Here is a 27,841-nt window from a genome sequence, read left to right on the forward strand (position 1 = left end):
TAGAGTGGAGGAGACTTTAGAGGTCATTGAGTATAGTTTTCTACCAGGCCTAAAATTTTTGTACCTCAGCCGCCGATGTGAGCCTTCAACTCAGCTGGAAATTGTTCCATGACAGAGAGGGAAGAATCTCCTATCAGCTGAGGATTGAGTAAGGTGCTACACAGACATTGTATCATATAGCTTTTACAGCATGACTCTTGGAGTTAGGCCATTTTACAAACAAGGAATCTGTGGAATAGAAATTCTAGGTAACTTACCTAATTAGCAAGAAAATGGAGACATAATACAAGTTCTTCACTTGAGTTCAAATCTCATACTTTGTTCATTACGATTAACATTTTAACTTATCACTTTATGAGATAGCTCTTTTCACAACCCTGTAATGTAAAAAAAAAATCCTAATTTGATCTGAAAACTAATAACTTTATTTTCTCCATCACTTTTCCACATGGAAGCACATAAAATTTGTAAAGACCATTATCACGTTGCCTCCAAAAGTGCCTCATTTGATACTGCACAGGCTTTGGATGTAGTGATGGTCTCTGCATATACTCTAGTTTGTCAGCGACCAACTTTAAACAACAAATTAATGACTTACCCAGTCTTAGTCTTCACAGGAGCAAATTTATTCTTGAGCTCCATCTATTGTGTAGGACTTAGCGTCTCTGCTTAGGAAAAAGGTCTTCTAAAAAAATGGCAATATAGATAGGGTCATGAAAACCTCACTTAAAATTTTACATGAATACATTACGATGATGGTTATGGAAATTTATATTTACTCTGTGATATAGTGCTAAGTTTTTTTTTTGGCTCAGAGCCAAAGCACTGTACACCTGCCCTGTATCAGAGGGAATAGGTCAGCCAGGGATTTCAGAAACAGTTTTTCACATTTCTGAAGTCCATCAACTGTCACATTCTTAATAAAGAAGCCCAGCATTCAAAGCACAGACCAGAACCTTTTTATCTTCCCTGTCACTGCACCACTAGTACATAATAGGCTATTATGGCACATCTTGACACAACTTGAACCATAAAAATTATAAATGGAAACTTTTTTTGCTAATTTGTCACTAGAAGGGGCCTGTAGGAGAGAGAATAAAGACATGTAACTGGGGCTACTTCAACCTAATCTCTGAGAAATGCTAGGGATATGTACATAAAGAAAATGTAACAAAACCAGATCATGTACAACAATATGTTATGTTAATATGATATGACATAACTCGCTTTCATCATAGTGTTCCTTCAATAAGAATTCATAAGGAAGTTAAGGTGATTCTCTTGAAAGACAATGCACAGAAAAATTTAGCTCAGTGTCACACAAACAACTACATATGTGGCCAAAGGCATGACAGTTTCCCTCACTGTCAAGTGTTTCTAATCTTGAATGCCCAGCATTTCAATGGATTTCCCATGGGCTTTTTGTTAATTAGGCAACTCTACAAGTGGGTCTTTTTGCATATATTCCAATGTGCTCTTCTACAAGGATTCTATCCTTCTCTCTCATATCTCTATCTCTGGGTATACAGACATACACATATAATACATAGATGCACATAACAAAGATACACACATACACAAAATCTCACACAGTAATTGGGAGTTTAAAAATCTTTTTTGTACTCAGTGTTCCGTGTATCATTATAAAACACTTATGAAATGTTTAGACACTTAGGATGGATTTAATCTATGCTCTTAGAAAAATATTTAGCAGCCAATGACATTCCAGAAGAGTCTAGAGATGTGTTGATTACTTTGCATGGATTTCACAATGCATAAAACAGAGTATTTTTGTAGAAACATGCAAACAGTTTCTTAAACTAATATGACATTTTGAAGGAAGGGGAGAATGAACTAAACTACATTTTAAAGGAAGGACAAAATTGAATAACTACTCTGTCTGATTTCAAGAATAACTTTTAAGCTACACTCATCAAAATGAGTAGAAAGATTACAGAAAATCCTGTACCTTCATGTTCAATTGTTTTGTGTTTTGTTTTTCAACAAAGGTACCAATGGGAAATATTAGGTTTCTCAATAAATGGTGCTGGACCAATTTTGTATCTGCATGAAAAAAATGGACCTTGACTCATAGCAAATATAAGAACTTTCTGCATACAGCATAATGTGTTTGATATTTATATTATTTTGTTTATCATTAGTTCATTTCTATGATTATTATACTAGTTAACATATATCATAATTACTCAAAACTTATGCACAAAATTTAATTAAAATGAATGATATGCCTAAGTAGAAAATCTAATCTGGGATAGACAGAAATTCGTTTAATATGGCTCAAAAGCAAAATATTTACATTAATAATACATCAATATATAGAAAACATTATTAAACTCAAATAGTAAACAGACGAGGAATAATATGAAATGGATAAATACTTTAGCAGAGACTTCATAAAAGAAGATATATGGATGGCCAGTAAGCATATAAAAAGATTGTTAACATAATTTGTCATTAGAAAAATGTAACTAAAATCACTGAACATCTACTAGAATGACTATAATTCAAAACAATAACAAACCTAGATATTAATGAAGATATAATATGATGAGAATTTTCATATATTGATGGACAGGTGCATAAAATCACTGAAAAAAGAACTATTGTTCTCTTAAGTGGCTGTACATATTGTCCCATGAATTGGCAATTTTACTACTAATAGTTATCCAAGGGACATGAAACTCTGTAAATATAAAGCCTTGTATATGAATGTTTATATCAGCTTTATTTATTATAATTAAAACTAGAAATAATCTAAGTACTATCAACAGATCAATAGGAAAGCAACTTGTGATATACGCAAAAAATATAATGCAGTCATAGAAATTAAAAAAAAACATTCTTGGTGCAGAAAGTTGGTCATAGAATATTACATATTGCATGACTTCGTTATTATAAAATGCTAAAAGGCAGAAATTATCTGTAGGGACAGGATTTTGATCTCTGGTTGGCTGGTCAAGAGATAGGATTGACCATAAGGCTACATTTTAGGCTGATAGAAATGTCCTATAACTTTGATTATGGTAGTGGTTATACAATTATATTTGGAAAATCTAAGCATGGTGTATACTTAAAATTGGTATACTATATTTTACATAAATTACACCTCAATAAAGCTATTTAAAAACATATTAGTAAAATATTGTCCTACTACTTGAAAGTCTTTTGAATGGACAGTTTAAGATTAAAATTATATCATATTCTATTTGTTATGGTTCAGGTACTGACATTGCTTTATATTTACTTGATTATTAGTGCATATAATTTGTACAAATTAATGGGTTTTATTGCGACATTTCCATATATGCATATAACATACATTGGTTGTATCCACCCTCCCTACTACTCATTCTTATCATTCTTTCCCCCTCTCCCTAGCCCCTCTACCTAAAATTCGGTTTCTAGTTTCATGTTTTCCTTTTTTTAAAAAAAGATTCCACATATGAGGGAAAGCATGTGATACTTCCTGAGTTTGATTTATTTCACTTAGCATTATGATCTGTTCTATTCTCTTTTCTGCAAATCACAAGATTTGTTGTTCTTTGCGGTTGATATTGGTTTTTTTTTTCCTGCCCTCTTTTGTATTTTATTTAGAGACAGGATCTCACTGAGTTACTTAGCACCTCACTTTTGCTAAGGTTGGCTTTGAACTCATGATCCTCCTGCCTCAGCCTCCTGAGCTACTGAGATTACAGGTGTGTGCCACTGCACCTGGCTATGACATTGTTTTTTTAAAAGGCATTGTAAGTGCTCAAAAACTTTCCTACAGATACCATTTTTAAAAAAAATTTGCCTCCTTTTAAAGATACAGTCATATGCTGCACAATGATCCCATTTTGGTCATCAATGATGGACCACATATACAATGGTGTTCCATAGATTATATTGCATAGTGATATTCTAGCCATTTTAGATTATGTTAGACAATTAATGGCATTGACACAACAGTGAAATTTGCTAACAATGCATTTTTCAGAACTTGTCCCTGCCGTCAAACTACAATTGTTTGTATCTCTGTGCACATGTTTGCCAGCAAATGCTTTAGGGAAATATAGATAAGCTATTTAGGGTAGCATGTGAGATATACACCACTCCTAGCCTCAAGGTAAATTAGAGATACTATTAGTTAATAGTATTTACATGATACTCCAACTGCTAGCTCTCTTAAAGCAGAAATTTCACTATTCTCAGTCAAAGGAGTGAGAAATGGTATTGATTTACTGCTGGCAACGTATATGAACTAGAGGTGAGCCTCAGGGGATCCATTTGAGGCAGGTGAATGAGAGTTCCTAGAAGTTTGATTGGAATGATTAAACTCTCCTCCTTTTGCTTGGTTTTCTTATAAGTAAGAAAATTAAAATTCCTGCCAAAGCTATTGTGAGGGTCAGCTAGGAAACTTTGAAGAGTTATAAGCTTTACTTGTCGAATATCAGTTGCTGTATGATGGAGTCACTTTTAAAGTATGCCACTCTCACAGATTAGGAATGTAAGAAAGTTTTCTTATATACTTGGAATATATATATATTCTAATAGCAGCCAGAAGAATTCTTCTTAGGAATTCTCATTGGGGGTGGGGGGGTGGGGGACAGTCTTTAATGGCAGAAGCCCATAGAGTCAAAAATCAGAGTTCAAATAGAATGTGAGTCTGGAGTTGGAGAGGGCCAGGAGACCCTAGATTCCATGAAATTTCCAAGAAATCCTCCTTGCAAATGTACCCACACATCTTGAGGAAAACAAACAAGCAAATCAAAAATTCCTGCCAGACTTTGTCCTACTTTATAGGAAAAACAATGAAGAAAATAAGTTCCTTGTCCAGGCTTTAGTGAGGAAAATGAAAATATTCTGCAAGGAGACATGTGGAAATAAACCTTTTGAAGTCACAAAAAGGAGGGGATGGACTTTTGACCTGCACTGGGCATTAAATGTTTGTTCCAAATTAAGAAGATTGCTTTTGAAGCAGGGGGTCCTAGCTGTTACAGTCAAGAGTTGAGTTAAACGTATACTTGAAGCAGTATAACATAATATATTATGCCTAAAAGTTTTTATTTGAAATTAGATAGACCAAAGTTCAGACCAAACAGATTTCAACTATAATTCTTTTAAATAGTGTAGGAGCAATGAAAACCTGGCAGGTCACTTAATCTCTCTGAGCATCTTTGGTGTAATAGGAAATGCAATGGTATCCCATAGAGTTGTTTGGAACATTACACTAAATAATGATATGTTGTTATTTTCCATACAAATATCAGCTATTGTGGGCTGGGTTTGTGGCTCAGTGCTAGAGGGCTTGCCTAGCACATGTGAGGAACTGAGTTCAAACCTCAGCACCACATAAAAATAAATGAATAAAATAAAGCTTAAAAAATCAGCTACTGATATTAATAATGAATAATCATCCTCTTGTGTATTCAACCCTTAGCACAATACATAGCAATGCCTTGCATCTATTAGTTGTTATGTAATATTTGTTAAAATATTTGCTGATTCTGTCAATATCAAAAGATTATTTATCATTAGAAAAAAAAGTAGAGAATCTGCTATTCAAAAAAAATGCTTTTCTAAATTTCAACTCTTTGGTGTTTCTGAGTAAGGCATCTCTCATTTACTAATGTTAAACTTATGCCCACAAATCACACGGTGTTTCCCTTGGTCAAAAAGACAGACACAACTTCTAAAACAGAGTATATAGTGCCAGATAACTGACTTTTCTCCATTTCTATCATCTCACCATGCCTCAAAAGGCCAGCAATTGTGTGAATGCCATACATAACCTTTTCAATATAATAGTGTATTGAATATTTTAAAAAGTGTGCAATATTCAAGACATACAAAAAAGAATGAACAATGAGCAGCACACAGGAACTGACCCAGTTACTGCAACAAATCAATGGCATAAAAAGATAAATGGAAGAGAGGAACACCCTAGATTAAAAGAGACTATAGTTCTAACAACCAAATATTAAGTGTGGAATTTATTGATATACTGATTTGAAAAAGTCAACTGTACAAAAGGGATTTTGGAAACAATTCAGGGAAGTTTTTTAAATAGACCTTTCATATAAGAAACCAACAAATTATTATCATTTTGGTTAATAGGGATAATGGCATTGTTATGTTTTCAAAATGCCTGTATTTTTAGATATGTATGTAGCACGTAGAAATAAAATGTCTTGGGTGTTTGAAATTTGTTTTAGGAGGAAGAACAAAGATATATGAAGCAAATATGACAATATTGTATAGTTGTTAGATAAATGAGTATGCAAGTGTTCACTTTAATAATACAACTACTTTTGCATATATTTGAGAAAAAATAGAACTGCACATTTAATGAAGCATAAGTATGAATATAATAAATAACTCTGTGTCCAAAACCAGTTTAGGAAAGAAATCCAGTTAAGTTACTCTGTATTCCTATAGAATGGATAACTGTGCAGATTTTGATGTTTATCATTTGCTCATCATTCTTCATAGTTTTATTGTGAATTCGTGTGTTCCTACTCAGATATCATCTTTTATGCTATTAAACTTTATAAACAGTATCCAATTGTATACACTCTATTGCAGCTTATTATTTTTGTAAATATGACGTATATATTTATCACTCATGTAGCTCCAAAATAGTCATCCAAAAATATATCCTATATTCTTTTCATAAGTAAAACAAATTTTATATTATCACAACCTTTTGTATTTGTTTCTATTGGAATGCCTGTCATGTGAGCTTTATTTTTAAATCATGAAACTTTACTGAGGTATAGTGTTCTCTGAAAGAAGAACTTTTTGTAAATTAATTCTGTTAATTAGAGCTTCTTCCCTTGCCTAACAAGCCTTTTCCTTAACTTACATAGTGGCTTGAAAGGATCTATCCCTGGGTTTTTCTCAGAAGTGTGCATCTAATTGTGGATGTGTGTGTGTGTGTGTGTGTATATATATATATATATATATATATATATATATATATATATATATATATATATATATATTGGGTTTTTCCCCCTCTGTTTTGTAAGCCAGAAAGCCAGCACTATCTTTTATCCTTGTTACATTTTATAATGATGAAAGTTTATTTCACTGAGTAATATTATTGTTGATATCCTTAGCCTATTATTAATCATCTCTGCTGTGACCAGTAAAAACAATCTTGTTTAGTATTATTTTGGTCCATAAAACTTAATAACTGAGTTATTTTTATTGTTGTTGGGCTGCCATCTCAAAAAGACAATTTGTAAAATCCCACAATTCTGTTAGAATTTCCTAGTCCGCTTAATGTAGAAATACTTTTTAAAGTATACTTTGATTTCTACTGCCAATTTTCTCCAGTGTGTATATACGTTTTGGAATTGAGATTGTATGCATCATATGTTGATGAAAACTTTCTTCAAAATATGTGATTATAATCTTATCTGTTACCATATAAGAAACATTATGTTTATGTCACATTCCTCCCTGATTCATTTAAGTCATTCATTTTGTGTGGGCCCCATACATACAGGGTAATTCAGGCCTACATAGGCTTTTGCAGTCTGCTGCTAGAATTTGTTCTCTTACACTTTCATTCCCTCTGTAATGTACTTTGTTCCCTTCTGTCTTCTCAGTCTCACAGCACTTTCCATTTCTTTTTGTTTATTTGCATTTTTAGGTCTCATGAACCACTTGGCCATATTCCCCTTAGCATTACTCAATCCCATATTTAGTAATCTATATTTGGCCCAAATAATCATAGCAATTGGTAAAATGGCTTTGACTCTTTTAGTCTCCTTAGTTTATAGTCTAGCTTGACAAATTTTCTGGGATATGTCAAAGACAGAAGATACTCTTATCATGAGTCTTATCTTGGCCAGGTTTAGGATAGAATGACCAGCATGAGAAAGGCACTTAATAAAGCAAGCTGTCTTCCATTAATCTTGTCTATGTGTCGCTCACAATATAAAAATATAAGGATGCTTATGGGACATTTTAACCTTTTGAGGCAATGGTATCTTTAATTCTGTAAAATATTGTTTATGTGTATTGATACATTTTTTCACTAAATATTGACTTATAATTTATAATGTTTTAGGTACTTTGCAAAGTTCTTGGGATGCAGCTGTCTCAAGAATCTCAATTCCCCCTAAAATTGTATTCTAAAGGATGTTAACAAGTGCTATTTGAAAATAAACAAAATTTGCTCCATGGGTAAATGGGTATGTGAAACCAGGTTTAATGGAGTCAATTAATTTTCTTATCTATAGAACTTCTCAAAGCCTTTAACTTATTTGACATCTAATTCTTATCATGAATGTCTAAAGGGGATTGGAACAGGCTTAGAAAGTGTGTCTCAATTTTTCATGACCAAGAAACCCTTTCTTTCATGATTGTCTCATTGAACTTATAATCCTCAGAATATACTTTGGGAAATACTAGTCCTGTGTATGCAAGGATCATATGGTGGGGTCAATGCTATAATGATTTGTTGTTTCTCTTTATCCTGGAAATACTTTTTGCTTTTAAATCTGTCTGATACTAACATAGCAAATTCCAGCCTTCCTAGGGTTACTGTTTCAATGGCAGATGTTTTTATATCCATTGACTTTCAACCTCTTTGAATCTTTTTATTTCAAATATGTTTCTTGTGCACAGCTTATAGTCATGCTCTACTAATGTAATAATTTTGGCAACCTCTGCCTTTTAAGTTATGGATTTATTCCATTAAAATTTAATATATTTATCAATGTGATTGTGTTGTATATGCAATTTTGCTATCTGTTTCCTATTTTTCCTATTTGTCCCTCTGTTCTTGGTTCTTCTATAATTCATATTTGTATAACTGCCTTTGTCTTTGTTTTCTACATAGAATGTTTTTAAATGACATTTATTGACTTGATTACTGAACTGTTCCATCCTCTGTGAACTTACCAGATTCCTCCAGGCAGTTTAATCTTTTTCTATTTTCTGTGCTACAAAATTGAAAAAAATCCAGAAATTTCTCATAGGCACTTGGGTTTACTGCCAAAAGACTCCTGGGATACCGCTGATACTTATACATGCTATGGGACATGTCAGCACACACAAAAGGGACACTGCCTCATTTTTCAGCATTATACCTACTTATAATGAGTTATGGGTTGTCATTAACAATGTTATACAATAGCTTTAGAAGGAAAATGTTACAAAAGTTGTCAGAGTGACTTGGATATTGTTGTATCATTTCCAACAGTGCCTGCCTATTTTGTTCATTCAATAGAATATCAGAATGGTCTCTGAACTCAAGGCATTAGTTTTATGATCCCCAAGGGTGCCATAAGTACCGAAAGTACCACAGTGGTGATGGTTAGAGTATCGTATTATAGGTTATTTAATTGTTTATGTGTCTTTTTCTTCATTAGCTGTTCCCTTCTCCCTCCCCCTCCCTCCCTCCCTCCCTTTCTCTCTCTCTCTCTCTCTCTCTCTCTCTCTCTCTCTCTCTCTCTCTCTCTCTCTCTCTCCACCCCAACCCTATTTTGCAGTGCTGCATGCATGCCAAGGAGGCAAGCACTATACCAGTGAGCTCTAGCCCTAACCCGTCTTAGATTGGTCTCTCTTTTAAGGAAAAGGCCAAGATCTTATTTCTGTATATCTCTATTGCCTTGCAAAGTATTTGACAAAAAGAAGGTATTTAAATGTTTGTATGGATTAATAAGTTAGTTTTATAAACTCAAGAAAATCTGATGAAATGTAAAACTAATGTACATATATCTTTCTTTCTAACACAGGGGAACCATAGCAGTAATATTCATATTGAAAATCTCAATGTCAGCACAGTACAGGGCATGGTATGGGATATTTGAGTATACACAAAAGGAACACTGAAACATTTTTGCACTGAGTGGAATTTGTACCCATATTTTTATTCTGAAATATAAAGAAATAGATAAGATTGTTTAGTAATGTTTCCATTGCATATTATCTAAGTCAAAGATCTGTGGGTAATTTTGAAAATATCCAATAACTAATCCTACCATCTATTCCTCAAGGTAGTCATGAACAAAATGTGTGTGTGTATGTGAGAGATGAATAGGTAGACAGATCGATAGAGCAAGACAGAGAGATACAGGAGGCAAAGGGAGGGGAGAGGAAGAGAGAGGAGAACAAAGAGAAGGGAGAATAAGCAAGCATAAAGTCCTAATGATGGAAAACCTTATATTCTCCCATAGTGACACTGCTTTATAAAATATTTATTAAAATATTTGTAAAATTAAATCTGTATAAAAAAGAGATGAAAAAAATCTGATATTTTGAGGAGATCCAAAAATGAAAAGAAGTATCTCTTAGCTTTACCAAGACAGTAGTTAGGATTCCTTAAACATTGAAAAATAGGAAACAATTTAAAATAAAAATTTACCCAGAAACTCTGACCTCCTCAAAACTTGGAGAGGATTTTATATATTTAAGGAAACTTAATATGTGTTGTCATTGAATAAAAAAGTCTTCTTTTTGCATGAATGATAATTCCTATTCTCAATGCTTTATTTAAGAACTCATTTTGGAATTGTAATATATATGTATAATTTGCCTCTCATAAGATATTATGATTTTATATTTCTCTTACTATCATTTAGAAATTAAAATTTAAGGAAGTCCTATAATGTCATTGTTTACCTTTTGTCCCTCTTGACATAGTAATTTTATTGAGTACAAAATTGTCATTTAAGTTAGTAAAATTGAATAGTTTAAACTAGTTAAATTGAACTGCTTTTAGTCTGGTCTCAGTGAAAGCATTACTGAGTTGTTGTCAGAATGCATTTACCAATACATTCAGGCAGGTCACAAAGGTGATTCATTGAATAATTTTATCTTTTACCCAAATTTCTCCTTCTGGCATATATATGAGTTCAGTTATTAAATTAACCATGGTACAGACATTGGAGAATTTCTAATAATGACTAAAAAAAATGTTTCATTGGAAAGAATGTAATGTGTTTTCTAAGTTTTCATCAGAAGCTATTTCTGCTTCATGTTTCATAAAAATCAAAGATCTCCAGTTATATCAAATGTGCAAAATATGCTACTCTGAGTTATGCCTAATATAACACAAGGCTGATTATATAAATTTAATAATAAAGTTATTTTCTTTGCATTTCAGTTCAACTTATTGCTATGATGTTTAACATGGGAAAGAGAAAGAGTGAAGCTAGAGAAAATAAATTCATGGCTAAATTGGATGTAAATTATCTCCTCAAAAATGAAAATTGGTACATACAATAATTTAAAAATCATTACAAATTCATGTTATGTGTTAACCATTTACTACCATGACAATTCTAACTATGAATTCTAGTATGCTAATGAGTTTTGAAAATAAAGCAGAAATATCAGAGACCTTAGATAGAATTTGCATATTCTGCAAAACATGCTACTTAGAGTTGTTAGACACAGAAATTAAGGAAAAGAAAATTGTTTCACATGTCTTGCAAGTAATTCAAATTTTATCTGATTTTTTGTCTTCTATATAATTTTTTACTATCTTTATCAAGTTATATTTGAAAAATAAAATTATGTATAGTTAAGTTAAATATCATGATGTTTGATATATCTATATGTTGTGAAGTCATCAACACAATCAGCTAATTAACATATTTGTGCTCTCATATTCCCTTACCAAAATTACTTAGAAATGGAAAATGTATTTTGAACAGATTTTTTTTTTGTTATTTTTAAATATACTATATATAGAAAATTTTCATGAATAACACAAAGGACTTTAAATGGCTTACCCAAATTTACCATGTATACACGTCACAATTTTGCTTTGTACAAGCAAATTCAATTGATTTTAAAATTTGATGTCAACAAGTGCTGGTGAGGAAATGCTTGCATACTATTTGTGGGAATTCAAAATAATTAGACATATATGGAAAACAGTACGGAGGTTTCTCAAAAACCTAAAAGTACAACTTCCATATGACCTGACAATCCCACTCATTTGATTTCATAAAGAAATCACTATTTCAAACAAACATCTAAACTCTGAAGTTCTTTGCATAACTATTCACAATAGCCAAGATATGGCAATAACCTAAGTAAGTACTTACCAATAAACACATAGATAACAAAAAATGTTACATATGAACAAAATGGAATATAAATCAGCCATTGAAATAATTAAATCCCATATTTTTTTTACTACGTGGATGGAACTGGAGATCAATACACTAAATAAAATAAACCAGGTACAGAAAGACAAGAAGCATTACATGATCTCATTCATATGTGGAATCTACAACAGTTGATTCCATAGAAACTTGAGAGTAGAATTGTATTTAAGAGATGCCGGGGGAAGGGATGGGAAAAATGTTCATCACAGGCTACTAAGTCATAGTTAGATTGAAGCAAGAAGTTCTGGTGTACTATTACATGGTGGGGTAACAGCATAAAATAATAATATATTGCACATTTCAAAAATCTAGAAGAAAGAAGGTTAAAAGTTTTTACCAAAAAGAAATGGTATGTGTTTGAGAAGTTATGTTTAATCTAATGTAAATCTTGCAAAGTATATGCATCTCGAAATATTGCATAGTACCTCATTGATATTTACAATCTTTATGATATTTATATCAGTTTAAAATAAATTTAACAATTGATCTCATTTGAAATTAATACCTAATTAACATACTAATGATAAGGTTAGAATTGCATGAAATGGAGAGGAAAAGGTAAAGCACAAAGGGTTTTTAAGGATATTCTCTCTCTTAATATAATGGTAGATAGGGCTGAGGATGTGGCTCAAGCAGTAATGCGCTTACCTGGCATATGTGGGGCACTGGGTTCGATCCTCAGCACCACATAAAAATAAAATAAAGATGTTGTGCCCACTGAAAAATAAATATTAAAAAATTCTCTCTCTGTCTCTCTCTCTTCTTTATCTCTTTAAAAAAATATAATGGTAGATATATGACATTATGTTTTGGCAAAACCCAAAGAGCTTTTCAACACAAAGAAGACATCTGATGAACAAATATAGACTTTAATAATAACATTTCCCTTATCGTGATTCATTAATCGTAAAAATGTGCCACACTAATACAATATATTAATAGGGGAAACTGTGGGTTCAGGGGGAAAGGATATATTAGAACTCTCTCTAATATTTAATTAGTTTTTCTGTAAAGATAAAACAATTCTAAAAACATAGTCTATTGATTCAAAGTAAAATTTACATTATATTTATAAAGTAGCTTCCTTTCTCCTTTCTGAATAAGTTATCAGTTTATTTCAATTTGTTCTTCAAACCATATAGCTGTTTAACTCTTCCCCTTGACATCCATCAGGTTTTGTTCTTTAACTCTTTAGTTCTGATATGTTCATGTGTATCTAAATCTATAAATCTATAAATGAAAGTGGAGAATGAGCTCCTTTGCTCTTTGCCTAGGCATTATAATGGTGATAGAATATGATCACCATTATAATGCCTTTACCCAGTGGATTTTCTATTTAGTATTTAGAATTCACTTTTTCAGAATTCAGGAGATCTGATGTATATCTTTCTGCTTGACCAGTCTTAAAACAAGTACTGTGCTAGTGAGGCTGATGGCATTAACAAGTCGAGATAATCTACTCACTGAAGTGGAGCTGAGGCAAGGCTTGGAATACAGAGTGGAATCCAGGGCATATTAAGAATGTGTATGCAGCAGGAAAAGGATAACCATGCTGAAGACTGAATCTAGGACCTTGTAAATGCTACACAAGCACTCTACCACTGAACTATACTCTGAGTCCTAAGAACACCATTTTCCTTCTTAGTGTCTATACACAAGTTATCCAAAGATTAACCTGTTTTACTATCATACTTTCTCTTTAAGGTTTTAATGACTATGTGATGAAAGTATTTTTCCTCATAACTCCCTAAAAATAATCATAAATGGAATATTATTCTGAATGAATATTATAAAATGAATTGCTTGGCGAATTGCTCCTAATTAACAAATATAGTAGGGTTACAGACAATGAAAGCATTCATTTATACTCATATAATATCTAAAAACTAGGAAAAAGAAAACTTTTAGACATTTTTTTTTTAAATTTACACGAAAGAGCAATTCACAGTAGTCTTCTCGTCTAAAAACAGGAATTTTAAAAGTATTTCACAATAATATGGCCTTTACCATGAATCCAGGACAGTACTGGGTAGGTTGAAAAAAATCTCTGTTATATTCATCTCTTCCATTCTGTGAGTTGATAATTTCAGATAATTCTTTCCTTCCTTCCTTCCTTCCTTCCTTCCTTCCTTCCTTCCTTCCTTCCTTCCTTCCTTCCTTTCCTCCTCCTCCTCCTCCTCCTCCTCCTCCTCCTCCTCCTCCTTCTTCTTCTTCTTCTTCTTTTTTAGTTTCCTTCTTTCTTTTCTTGGTGCCAGGGATTGAACCTCAGGGCACACAACCACTGAGCCACATCCTCAACCCTTTTTATATTTTATTTACAGACTGGGTCTTGCTAAGTGGCTTAGGGCCTCCCTAAGTTGCTGAGGCTGGCCTCAAGCTTGCAATTGTCCTGTCTCAGCCTCCCAAGCCACTTGGACACAGATATGTGCAACCACGCCAAGCCAGATATTTTAAACAGTGAATTTTTGTGTACCAGAGACAACTGAAAATGTGAGTATGAATAATTTATTATTGTTATAATTTTGAGCACTATATATTTATTATATGTATATGTGTGCATACGTATGTGCCCAAAAGCCAATTCTTGAGGATAACATAGTTACTTAAGTACCCCCCAAATTAAGTGTATCTGTGTAACTGATAATGAAAGCCCCCGGTAAAGAGCTATTGTTGAAGATCTGTGTTTGAAAACAGGCATTTTTAGGTATAATTACTTAGATGTCTGTTGTTAGAAATTCATTCATTGCAGAATATGGAAATTTCCCCTAAAGCCAAAGGTAAACTTCATTGATGAATTGGTGAGTATTTTCTTTCAGGAGATCCTACTTCTTTATACATTCAGGACATATTTAGAATAGAGAATTTGACTAGAGGTAGCATGTAGTACACACAACTTACAATCAGAAGACATGGCCTTCAACTTCAGTTCTACTATTGTTAAACTGTGATTTTTGAATACTTAAGGTATTTTAAAATTCATTGAATTTAACCCACTTGTTTTACAGTGGCTGAAAATGAAAATAATTGTAGCAATCTAACAACACATAATTAGGTGAAGAAAAAGAGGTTTAAATCAATAGAGATTTACATCCATTTGGTACTACCCAAATGATATTGGGATCACTTGAATTAAGGCTATTTTAATTGCCAATTCTCTACTACCATTTATAAACAAGCTCCTGGAAACAAGTGTCTATATAGCATGTCTTTACTTCATTACCTCCCATTTCTCCTTGACTCAGTCAGGTTTTCCTTCTGCTACCACTAGTCCAACAATACTGATTATCTTAGCTTTACAATGACTTCCTTCTTATACATTTCAGCAAATACTGTTCATACTACATTTTAATTGACCTCTCAACAGTATTGACCAAAATTCTTTACTCCTTCCCTTTGAAGCTCTTACATCAATTAGCTTCTGGTATACTGATTTTATGATTTGGACTCTGACTTCTCCATTTTATGATATTTGGGGAGTTTATCTACATTTAACTAATTTTTAATGTTGAGTTTCCTCAGGCCTTGAACCCCCTTTTAAGCTAAGACTTCAATTACTCCCCTATGTGTAGAGGATTAATTAATATCTTCACCAGACCTTGACCTCCACAGATGGGAAAATTGGATATAAGTCTCCATTTTTCTATCTTACAAGATAGAAAGTACATATCACAATTTTAGTATAAATAGTCATGTGCCGCTTAAACCCATGTTTTAGTCTATTATATAATTTAGTGATAACGTAAGATTATAATGTAACTGAAAATTCTTTTTACTATTTTTGCCACACTTTTTTTTAGATACATTTATATACAGAAACATAGTTATGTTAAAATTACTTACAATATTCAGTACAGTAACATGGTGTACAGATTTATAACCTAGGAGCAATAGCCTATACCATACAACATAGTTGTATGATAGGCAATATCATCTAGGTTTGTATAAGTACACACTATGATCTTTTCACAATAACAAAATTGCTTTGTGGATGAAATTGTCCAGTGATGTGAAGAAAAGAGAGAACATAGCTAATAACGGAATACTGGTAGAGGTTTATCTTAAAGTAACTAGAAATAAAAACCACTGTAAGAGCATATACCAACCAAGAAAGAAAGATAAAGAAAAATTTTGCTGAAATACATATCATATGTTTTAATGTAAAACCCTTACTAGTCTTAGAAAAATGATTATAAATGTAGTGTCATGGTTCAGACAGCTTTAAGTGATCAAATTATTTCTATTTAACTGTGAAAGCTGATGAATTTTTAATGTCAGACACAAAGGTTGTTAATTCTGCCCAAAATGCAGAATATTGGACATTCCCACTGGAAATTCAATGAGATAATACTGTTGACATTTTGTGTGCTAATCTCGATTTAATGTAGCCTTTTAAATGACAACTAGCAATCTCACAGAACACAGAATTTTAGAACACTTCCTAATAATGGGTGATATCTAAAATAAAACAAGACAGTGATTTTTTTTAATTTTTATGATGATGAATTTTTGCCTGTATGCATTTTGTATCTGTCCTTACATCTTAAAAATGAGTATATGAGAGAGTATGTGTATTCATCTGAATTTTAGTTTAGGAAAAATCAAGGTTGTTCAATAAAATTTTTTAAGGCTGACACTGCAGATAAATTGCTTATTTGCTTTATAGTGATATTTAATCCTAGGGGAGCAGAGGACACGAATTCAGATGCATTTTTATGTGATGATATCTTTGGTTGCGAATTCTTGCATTTGGAATTCATAATTACAATGTCCCTATACTTGAGGTTATTCTCAGCATTCAATCCTCTTGATAAATCTGTCTACACAAAACGGCAGCTGGTCCACTGGCAATTGAACTGCTTCTGGTGACATAATTTCATGATATTTTTTAGTCTCTGAAAGAGAGCAGCTGCCCAGGGCTTTGGAAACATTGTACATGGGGAACTTTGCTCACACTCTTTCTGGGGACAAGGAGGATGTGTGGGGTAAAAAACCATGGGCTATTTGCGAAGTAAACAATCATCTTATGGAAAATGTTCCTTTGATGATCTTAATTCCAATGCTTAGTAGATTCACAAGTTAGTTTCGTAAGAAAAAAAAAATTAATGAGTGCATATTGAGAAAGAAAAGTCAGACATATCCAAACTATTTTTCAGTTTAGTCCCCAAATCAGATGATAGAAGAAAAAGAACCAAATAAAATGGAAAGAAAAATACAGGTGTTCTGAAGGTAAAAGTTAGTACCCTAAACAAAATTAATTCTCATAATATACTTTCAGGCAAGGTGTTATAAAACTCTATTTCTCTTACACACTGGGGAGACAATTTGCATCCGACCTTGTAGTGGAGAAAATCCCTGATAAATTTAGGGCAGGAGGAATGGAATGTAAATCATAGAATTATTGCTCTAACCTATGCTATTTTGAACAACTTATAAACAATTCAGGCCACAGTTTGTCTTACCCAAGAAATAACATGCTTTCAATATCCCCTGAAAAATCCTGCCTTATTGGAAGTAGTCAAACAAGGGACAGATGGATACATTCTCTATAAAGTTCTTTATGGGACAGAGACAATTTTGTACTGACCTCAACCTAAATCGCTGAAAGACATGACTGCATGGAATCAAAGAGATTGAAAATAAATATAAAGAAGGAGAGAGAGAGAGAGAGAGAGAGAGAGAGAGAGAGAGAGAGAGAGAGAGAGACTATATGATGAAATCATTCTGTATAGTGATTATGGTGGTGAATTCATAAAACTACGCCTGTGATAACATGGCATAGGAGGATATGCAAACACTATTATTGTCATGTTGCTTGATTTTAATATTGCACTATAATTGGTAGCATTAGGATATCTGGGCCGAGGGGAACTGTATGATGGGTACACAGTACATCTCTGTACTAGCAACTTCCAGTGAATGTATAACTAGTTTAAAATAAAAACAAAAAAATATATAAAGACAAAAAAAAATAAGTGGAATTAAAAATAGTGAGACATCTTCCTACCACATTTCACTTGTTTATCTCAGTTCCCTAACTTTCTCCTCCCTAGCATTTCTCAATAGTCTTTTAATTATATATTCATTGGTTTCAATATTTGAAAAATATCTATTTATTGTTCATTTAACAGATACATGCAGAGAATCTACCAAATACCAATCCCTACTGTAGGCATTGAGGATACAGCAGAAAACAAATTATAAATGATCTCTGACAGAAAGATATTGTTTCTTCTCTCACAGCACTCATAGGGATGAAAAACAAGTAAATAGGTTAGAAGTGTAGCACAGCTCAGTGGTATAGCACATGCTTAGCCTTCATGAGGCTATGGCTTAATCCCCAGCACCCTTAAAAATATAATACATAAACAAAAGAGAAAATATCAAATAACTACTCATTTCTTAGAGATACTGAAGATGGTAATATAGTATAGAATATTAGATGGCTACTTAACATTGAGGTATAAAATTGTGTCCCTTTCCAGTGAGGTAACTTTTGGTCACACACCTCAATTATAGTCAGCCATGAGAAAATCTGGATGGTGAGGCCAGTACATTCTGGGCAGAAGGAAAAACAAGTATATCTTCCTTAAATTTGGGTAGAGGTTGCCATTTTCAATGATTAACAGGTAGCCAGTGTGTATAGAAGGGAGCAAGTGGAGAAACATAGTAAGAGAGCAACTCAGAGAGAAAAAAAACAGATTATATAGGGCTTTAAATGTCAGGTAAGCAATGTACTTGGAAAGCCTTTGGAGAATTTTGAAGTTTGAGTATAGTCTGATTTTGCTTACCATAGATGCAAATCTAGCAAACTTTGCTTATAACATAGTGCCTGATACATAGTTTACACTATTTTGATAAAATACTAATTTAATTAATGTACTATGCCTGTTTTAAATCTTCTGTGGGCTTTCCTTTCTATTTCTAAAGTGTGCATACATGTTCTAGGGCTGAAGCTTCTATAGTGGCCACAGAAAATTTTCTTCACTTCATGGTCATAGGCAGAATTTAGATGCATGTATAAAAATCCATTTCAAGTGGCACTAGACGGTGAACAACTGATAGTATTTCTGAGAGTGAGTCCTGCTAGAATGGAGCCAGTGAGAAATAACCTGGAAATGTCATAATTGGCTCTTTTATTGTACCCCTGGTAGCAAATGCTATATTCTAGAACTTCTGTAGTAATCGCCAGTTTCTTCCATTCTTGTTTACTGAGTTCCTGTTATGGTCCAAACAACTCCCTAGGAATGAGAAATGCAATGAATAATCATATTAATAAGGTATTGTTCTAGCTAGCCGGTGTTTCATGGGGAGGAGGCAGGCAGTGTATAAAAATAAAATTAAAATAAACAGAAACCACAAAAGAATTTTTCTGATAGTAATAAGTGCTTTTATAAAAATAAAACAAGATGATGCGGTAGTTACTGGGAGGGAACTATTTTAAATGAAGGAGTGTATGTATCTCCAGGAGGACCTCTATGAGGGACTATCTTTGAAGCTGAGAATACCTTAGATAAGGAATTCAGCTGTCCCACAAAATCTGCTGTAATGGTTAAAATGAAAGTGTAAGTAGAATCAAACTCTAAGCAGGGAACATTTATGTTCATGTTTTAAGCTCTCATCTAAGTCCCCTTTGATATGATTGAATGAGTATTGAGATACTACCAGATTAATAAGATTGTAAAACTATTCTTGCCCTTTATGTACAGAGGCAAGAAGCCTGGAAGAATCCCCTTGGTCAGCTCCTTCTGCAATTTGCTGCAGGGCACCCTTTTGTTATCTGTACCACCTTTTCCAGCTGTGACCATTTGCTTGAGGGAACTGAAATGAAGTGATGACTTCTGTAAAGTATATTCCAAATTCCTTTAAATACTACTAAGGAGAATGCATAAAATCCCCTAAATTAGCATTATTGAATAACATATGTATCAAAGAAAAGAAAAATGAAAATTCTGGTACACACATGTAATATTGAATCATCTTATTGCCATTTATTTATTTATTTATTTTTACTACCTTTGTTGTGTTTATTTATTTATTTTTATGTGGTGCTGAAGATCAAACCCAGTGCCTCACGTGTGCAAACAAGCACTCTACCGCTGAGCTATAACCCCATCCCCAGCCATTTTTTTCCTTTTATTTTAAGTTAACATCAGGGTTTGATTGCACTGGAAGTTTCAGCCAGCATAGTCCCCAAACAGGGAGATTTCTGGAGGAAGTAATGTGGCCTGTCAGAAAGAACATAGCTGAAGGGAGGCAGGACATGTAATTAAAGGATGATGAGGCCTAGGATCCATAAAAGGTGCCAAGTGAAAACAATGTACTGTACCTCTGCATCACAACTGAGTAAGGGTTGAGTTGGGTTGTCAAAAGGGAATCCAAAACACAGCCCACCATAAGCATTTTCCCAAATCTTCTAGAGACCTGGTATAAAATCAAGGAACTCTTTAATTAAGGAAAGAATGGAAGCAGAATGGAAATATATAGAATCAGAGAGACCATGATAGGCATTGAGAAAAATAGATATTGATAGAAAAATTGAGGAAATATGTAGGCGGATAAAGGGTAGATCTTTAATATTTATGTTATTCTAAGGTTATGTTTGACCAAAAGGCACTGAGAATGGTCTTACTGTGGACTTTATGTGAAGATGATTCAGTAACATTCCATCCCAAAAATTTTTCAAATGTTTGACTAATATGGTAAATGTCTTGGTAGTTCTGAGGATAATTAGGGAACTAAGAACGCTCTTTCCCTAAGGCAACTCACAGTCACATGGGACAGATAAACCAAAAGGCAGTTTCAATGCGCAGAGAAATATAATGGAAGATGTATAAGGGGTTATGGGAAGCTTACAGGAAGGAAAAAATGTTATTAGAAGAGTAGACATTTAAACTGGGGTATGAAAGTTGAGTGGAAATCAGCCAGTGTAGCAATGTGAATAATAAGTATATGCATGGGAATGTTGAGTGACGATATATTATTTTCTGGATGAGTGATGAATAAAGGATCTCATTCACCAATACCAGAATTTAGAGCCAAAATTGGTTATACAGAAGGGAACTAAATTCATTTCTATACATATTTTCATAACACCTTTGAAGGAAAGGAATCTCCTTGAATATTTTCAGAATAGCAAAGAATGGAGGCAAGTTCTTTGATTAAGGACCTAATCTTGTAGGAGATTATAACTTCTTTTAGATATATTGATAAAATCAGATTAGGGTTTATACCAATATTAGGGAGCTGATGTTTCACTTCAATTTAACTCTAAGAGTTGATGGTATAAGTAGTATAAGTATACATAAATGGAATGGGAGGGATAGCATTTGGTCAGAAACAACATTAGCCCCCCTAGCCTTGGAAGGTAAAGTGAAGATATCTTTCCTCATGCTTGGCACAGAAACAGTGGTGATTCTCATGCTAAATGGATCATATGAATTTAGATAATGAGCATTTCAAGATGATCACCATAACTGAGACAGGGCCTCTTCCCCTGGTTTATCAGCATAGTATCAAACTGGGATTATTTAAAACCCATGTCATCAGAAGTGGGGCTGAAATAATGACTGAGAGGGAATTTCCTCATAGCCAGGATAGGTTTGCGGAGCAGATTTACTTTTATTCAGACAAATAAGTTATATTTTGTGTAAAAAATGGTATAATTCATGCTAAATATAACATGCCTCTGATCTATTACAAGACTCAAATCAGTGAGAACATTGTATATATCCATACTTAAAATATACACAATCTTAGGAATGCTTTCATTAAAGTTAAGAGGTGGTATTATTTAGGTAGCAAACTAAGGGATGAAGGAGATGGAGGATACCTATGTAAATGAATCCCTGTCATCATGTACAAGACTAGTAGAAGAGAAAGGATGGCCTACGTAAGGAACTTCTATAAATGTGCTGAATGTGAAGTATTTCCAGTAGTATTTTGATAGTCAAAGCAGAAACATGGAAGAAAGAACTGAGTTGGAGAGTTATTACTTATCAACATATATATGGTAAAAAACAAAAATCAAAAATATATGAGACTGGGTATGGTGGTGCATGCCTGTAATTCCAGTGATTCTGGAAACTGAGGAAGGAGGATCACAAGTTCGACACCATCCTGTACAACTTACTAAGACTCTGTTTCAGAATTACAAACGGGTAGAAATATAGTTCAGTGGTAGAGCACTCCTGGTTTCAATACCCTGTACATATATATATATGTATGTATGTATGTATGTATGTATAAATAAATAAATAAGATAGCAACATGATTTTATTTAAAAGAAGAAGAGTTAAGACTCTAGAACAGAGGAGGATCCAACATGGTGGCGGGCGGGGAGGCAGCGCTTTCAGTACCTCCTCAATAACGGGGTCAGAGAGACGCATTGATATGCTTAGATTCTACCTCTGAGAAACTCCTAGCAAAATTCCACTGAAGAGAGACCAGCCAGGAATTAGTAGGATTTTTGGAAGGGGCAGTTTGCCCCAGACGAGTGAATCTCCGCCACGCGGCACAGAGGTCCAGACACGCCAGCCGCTGCCCACGCGACTCGGCGACCATCGGCCGCCTGCCCGCAGCCCCCACGACTGGGCGGCTAACCTCCGAGGCGCAGCTCAGCAGGAGTGGCACAGGGACTCTAGGAAGAGGTCTCTAGCCAAGCCTTCATGAAATAGCGAACCGGAAACTGAAACCAACCAGAGACAGACCAGTCCCACCCCTCCCTTCGGACACTCCAGCAAGGAGCCTGGGGCCCGCCATAGCAGAGAGGTGACGTCACCGGAGTTCGGCAGACGGAATTCCTTCCCAGCGGAATCCACTTTAGCAGGTGTGTAACTCCCACCCCCTCCAGATACAAGCAGCCAGGAAACCTCGGGAATCTCTCCGGGGGCGTGTCTGAAGGGAAGCAGAGAGGATTCCAGATCCCCAACTCCCCTTACCACCAGCGGCGACACCCAAGGTCTTAGCCGCCAGTTTCTGGGGGTGTGCCCACCAAAGGGGTCCGGAAAAATTAAACTGTTGGTTCCCAGATCACCGCACCACAGCACTGGGGCTTAGATGAATGACAGAGAGAGTGCTCAGTCGTTCGGGAAATAGGACACGCAGTGGGGCTGCAAGTGTAACCAGATCCTTGGAGAACTGCCTCCGGTGAACAGGACCTGGCTGGCTGGCTGGCAGGAGGAAGGAGGGGAGGGGCCTGAGAAGTGAAACAGCTCTGGACTAACAGGATTGGGAGACTCCCAGGAGCCGCCTTACAGGGATTGCTGTCGGTACATAGAGGGCAGAAGCTCGGCTCGGAGGGCACAGCTCCGCCTACTGGAAGAGAAGAAAATGGATCTCTAAGACTTCAATTTTTTTTTCTTTCTCTCTTCGTTCTTTTCTCCCCTTTTCCTTCTTTCTTTCTTTCCCGTTTCAAGTTTTATTGTTCTTTCCATTCTCCTCAAATCTATCTATCTCTCTCTCCTTCTTTCTTTTTAAGAGCACCTTCCTTCCCCTACCCCCCAACTTTCATCCCAAGCATTACGTCTTCCATTACGTGTAATTGTCTAAATGCAAATAGGTGAATGTCTCGAGGCTGTCTATAGGGCTCCTAAATACTTAGCTACTACCAACACCCTGATCCAATCGCCTGTTAATATCCCCCTTCAGTAGAGCAATCTTCTAAAGTAGCCAAGACATACTAACCCTCATACCATCATAGTACCTAACCTAAACATAAAGTCCTAATGACAAACAACAAATCACTATATGCATACAGAATCCGGAAGCCTTTTATGAATTGAATGAATCAGCTTTAAAGTACAATAAAGCCCAACATTTCTAGGCATAGTCTCCCACCACAAAGGAGAGACAACAGAGATATACAAAACCAAAACAAATTTATAGGAGAAAGCAGAAACACAGCAGTCAAACAGAGCTGGAAAGTAACGTGAACAACATGAAAAAACAAGGGGAAAAAGGATTACAAACAATGCAGGAAAACTTAAATCTACAGGAGGACCTAGAGGCATCAGAAAAAATGGTCAGAGAAAGAACTCAAGGCATACCTAACTCAGATGGAACGGAATATTAGAGAAGACATGAGACAGCAAGTCCAAGCAATGAAAGTATATTTTGAAAACAAATTAAATAAACAAATTCTAATGGCAAAGAACGAGCTCTACCAGGAGACAGAGATTTTTTAAAAAATCAAACAGTAATCCTAGAAATGCAGGAAACCATAAACCAAATTAAAAACTCAAATGAGACTATTACAAATAGACTAGATCAAGTAGAAGTCAGAACATCAGATAATGAAGACAAAGTTTATCAACTTGAAAAGAATATAGTCAACACAGAAAGGATGCTTAAAACTCATGAGCAATCTATCCAAGAGATATGGGATGTCATAAAAAAAAAAAAAAAAAAAAAAAAAAAAAAACTTGAGAGTCATTGGGATAGAAGAAGGTATAGAGGTTCAAACCAAAGGAATGGACAACCTATTAAATGAAATAATCCTAGAAAACTTCCCAGATATGAAAGATAGAATGGATTGCCAAATCCTGGAAGCCTACAGGACCCCAAACATTCAAAATCGTAATAGACCAACTCCAAGACACATAATTTTGAAGATATCTAACATAAAGAACAAGGAGAGAATATTAAAAGCTAGGAGAGAAAGGAGGCAGATTACATTCAGGGGTAAACCAATTAGGTTAACAGCTGATTTTTCATCACAGACGTTGAAAGCAAGAAGATCCTGGAACAATGTATTTCAAACACTGAAAAATAATGGATTCCAACCAAGAATACTGTATCCAGCAAAATTAAGCTTCAGATTTGACAATGAAATTAAAATATTTCACGATAAACAAAAGCTAAAAGAATTCACAGCCATAAAACCAGCACTGCAAGGCATTTTGAGCAAAATACTACAAGAAGAGGAATTGAAAAATACCAAAATACTACAAAATACTACAAGAAGAGGAATGAAAAAGGCAATATCACAACGGACACTACAGAAATACAGAAGATAATTAGAAAGTATTTTGAAACCCTATATTCCAATAAAATAGAAGATAGTGAAGATATCGATAAATTTCTTAAGTCATATGATCTGCCCAGATTGAGTCAGGAAGACACACACAATATAAAAGACCAATAACAAAGGAAGAAATAGAAGAAGCCATCAAAAGACTACCAACCAAGAAAATCCCTGGACAAGATAGGTATACAGCGGAGTTTTACAAAACCTTCAAAGAAGAATTAATACCAATACTTTTCAAGCTATTTCAAGAAATAGAAAAAGAAGGAGCTCTTCCAAATTCATTCTATGAGGCCAACATCACCCTGATCCTGAAACCAGACAAAGACACTCCAAAGAAAGAAAACTACAGACCAATATCTCTAATGAACTTAGATGCAAAAATTCTCAATAAAATCCTGGTGAATCGAATACAAAAGCATATCAAAAAAATTGTGCAACATGATCAAGTAGGATTCATCCCTGGCATGCAAGGCTGGTTCAATATACGGAATCAATAAATGTTATACACCACATCAATAGACTTAAAGATAAGAACCATATGATCATCTCGATAGATGCAGAAAAAGCATTCGACAAAGTACAGCATCCCTTTATGTTCAAAGCTCTAGAAAAACTAGGGATAACAGGAACTTACCTCAACATTGTGAAAGCTATATATGCTAAGCCTCAGACTAGCATTTTAAATGGAGAAAAACTGAAGGCATTCCCTCTAAAATCTGGAACAAGACAGGGATGCCCTCTCTCACCACTTCTATTCAATTTAGTTCTTGAAATAGTAGCCAGAGCAATTAGACAGACGAAAGAAATTAAAGGCATGAAAATAGGAAAAAAAGAGCTTAAATTATCACTATTTGCGAAAGACATGATTCTATACCTAGAAGACCCAAAAGGGTCTACAAAGAAACTACTAGAACTAATAAATGAATTCAGCAAAGTGGCAGGATATAAAATAAACATGCATAAATCAAAGGCATTCCTGTATATCAGCAACAAAACTTCTGAAATGGAAATGAGGACAACCACTCCATTCACAATATCCTCAAAAAAATAAAATAAAATACTTGGAAATCAACCTAACAAAAGAGGTGAAAGATTTATACAATGAAAACTACAGAACCCTAAAGAGAGAAATAGAAGATCTTAGAAGATGGAAAAATATACCCTGATCATGGATAGGCAAAACTAACATCATCAAAATGGTGATATTACCCAAAGTTCTCTACGGGTTTAATGCAATGCCAATCAAAATCCAAACGGCATTTCTTGTAGAAATAGATAAAGCAATCATGAAATTCATATGGGAAAACAAAAGACCCAGAATAGCAAAAGCAATTCTAATCAGGAAGTTTGAATCTGGAGGTATAGCGATACCAGATTTCAAACTGTGCTACAGAGCAATAGTAACAAAAACAGCATGGTACTGGTACCAAAACAGGCAGGTGAACCAATGGTACAGAATAGAGGACACAGAGACCAATCCACAAAATTACAACTTTCTTATATTTGATAAAGGGGCTAAAAGCATGCAATGGAGGAAGGATAGCATCTTCAACATATGGTGCTGGGAAAACTGGAAATCCATATGCAAGAAAATGAAGCTGAACCCCTTTCTCTCACCATGCACAAAAGTTAACTCAAAATGGATCAAAGAGCTTGATATCAAATCAGAGACTCTGTGCCTGATAGAATAAAAAGTTGGCTCCGATCCACATATTGTGGGGTCAGGCTTCAAATTCCTTAATATGACGCCCATAGCCCAATAGTTAATAACAAGAATAAACAAATGGGACTTACGTAAACTAAAAAGTTTTTTTCTCAGCAAGAGAAACAATAAGAGAGGTAAATAGGGAGCCTACATCCTGGGAACAAATTTTTACCCCTCACACTTCAGATAGAGCCCTAATATCCAGAATATAGAAAGAACTCAAAAAATTAAACAGTAAGATAACAAATAACCCAATCAACAAATGGGCCAAGGACCTGAACAGACACTTCTCAGAGGAGGACATACAATCAATCAACAAGTACATGAAAAAATGCTCACCATGTCTAGCAGTCAGAGAAATGCAAATCAAAACCACCCTAAGATACCATCTCACTCCAGTAAGATTGGCAGCTATTATGAAGTCAAACAACAAGTGCTGGCGAGGATGTTGGGAAAAGGGTACACTTGTACATTGCTGGTGGGACTGCAAATTGGTGCGGCCAATTTGGAAAGCAGTATGGAGATTCCTGGGAAAGCTGGGAATGGAACCACCATTTGACCCAGCTATCGCCCTTCTCGTACTATTCCCTGAGGACCTTAAAAGAGCGTACTATAGGGATACTGCCACATCAATGATCATAGCAGCACAATTCACAATAGCTAGACTGTGGATCCAACCTAGATGCCCTTCAATAGGTGAATGGGTAAAAAAAAAAATGTGGCATTTATACACAATGGAGTATTAAGCAGCACTAAAAAATGACAAAATCATGGCATTTGCAGGTAAATGGATGGCATTAGAGCACATTATGCTAAGTGAAGCTAGCCAATCCTTAAAAAACAAATGCCAAATGTCTTCTTTGATATAAGGAAAGCAGCTAAGAACAGAGCAGGGAGGAAAAATATGAGGAAAAGATTAACATTAAACAGAGACGAGTGGTGGGAGGGAAAGGGATAGAGAAGGGAAATTGTATGGAA

Source organism: Marmota flaviventris, chromosome X (assembly GCF_047511675.1).
Source record: "Marmota flaviventris isolate mMarFla1 chromosome X, mMarFla1.hap1, whole genome shotgun sequence".
In the NCBI taxonomy this organism is placed as follows: Eukaryota; Metazoa; Chordata; class Mammalia; order Rodentia; family Sciuridae; genus Marmota; species Marmota flaviventris.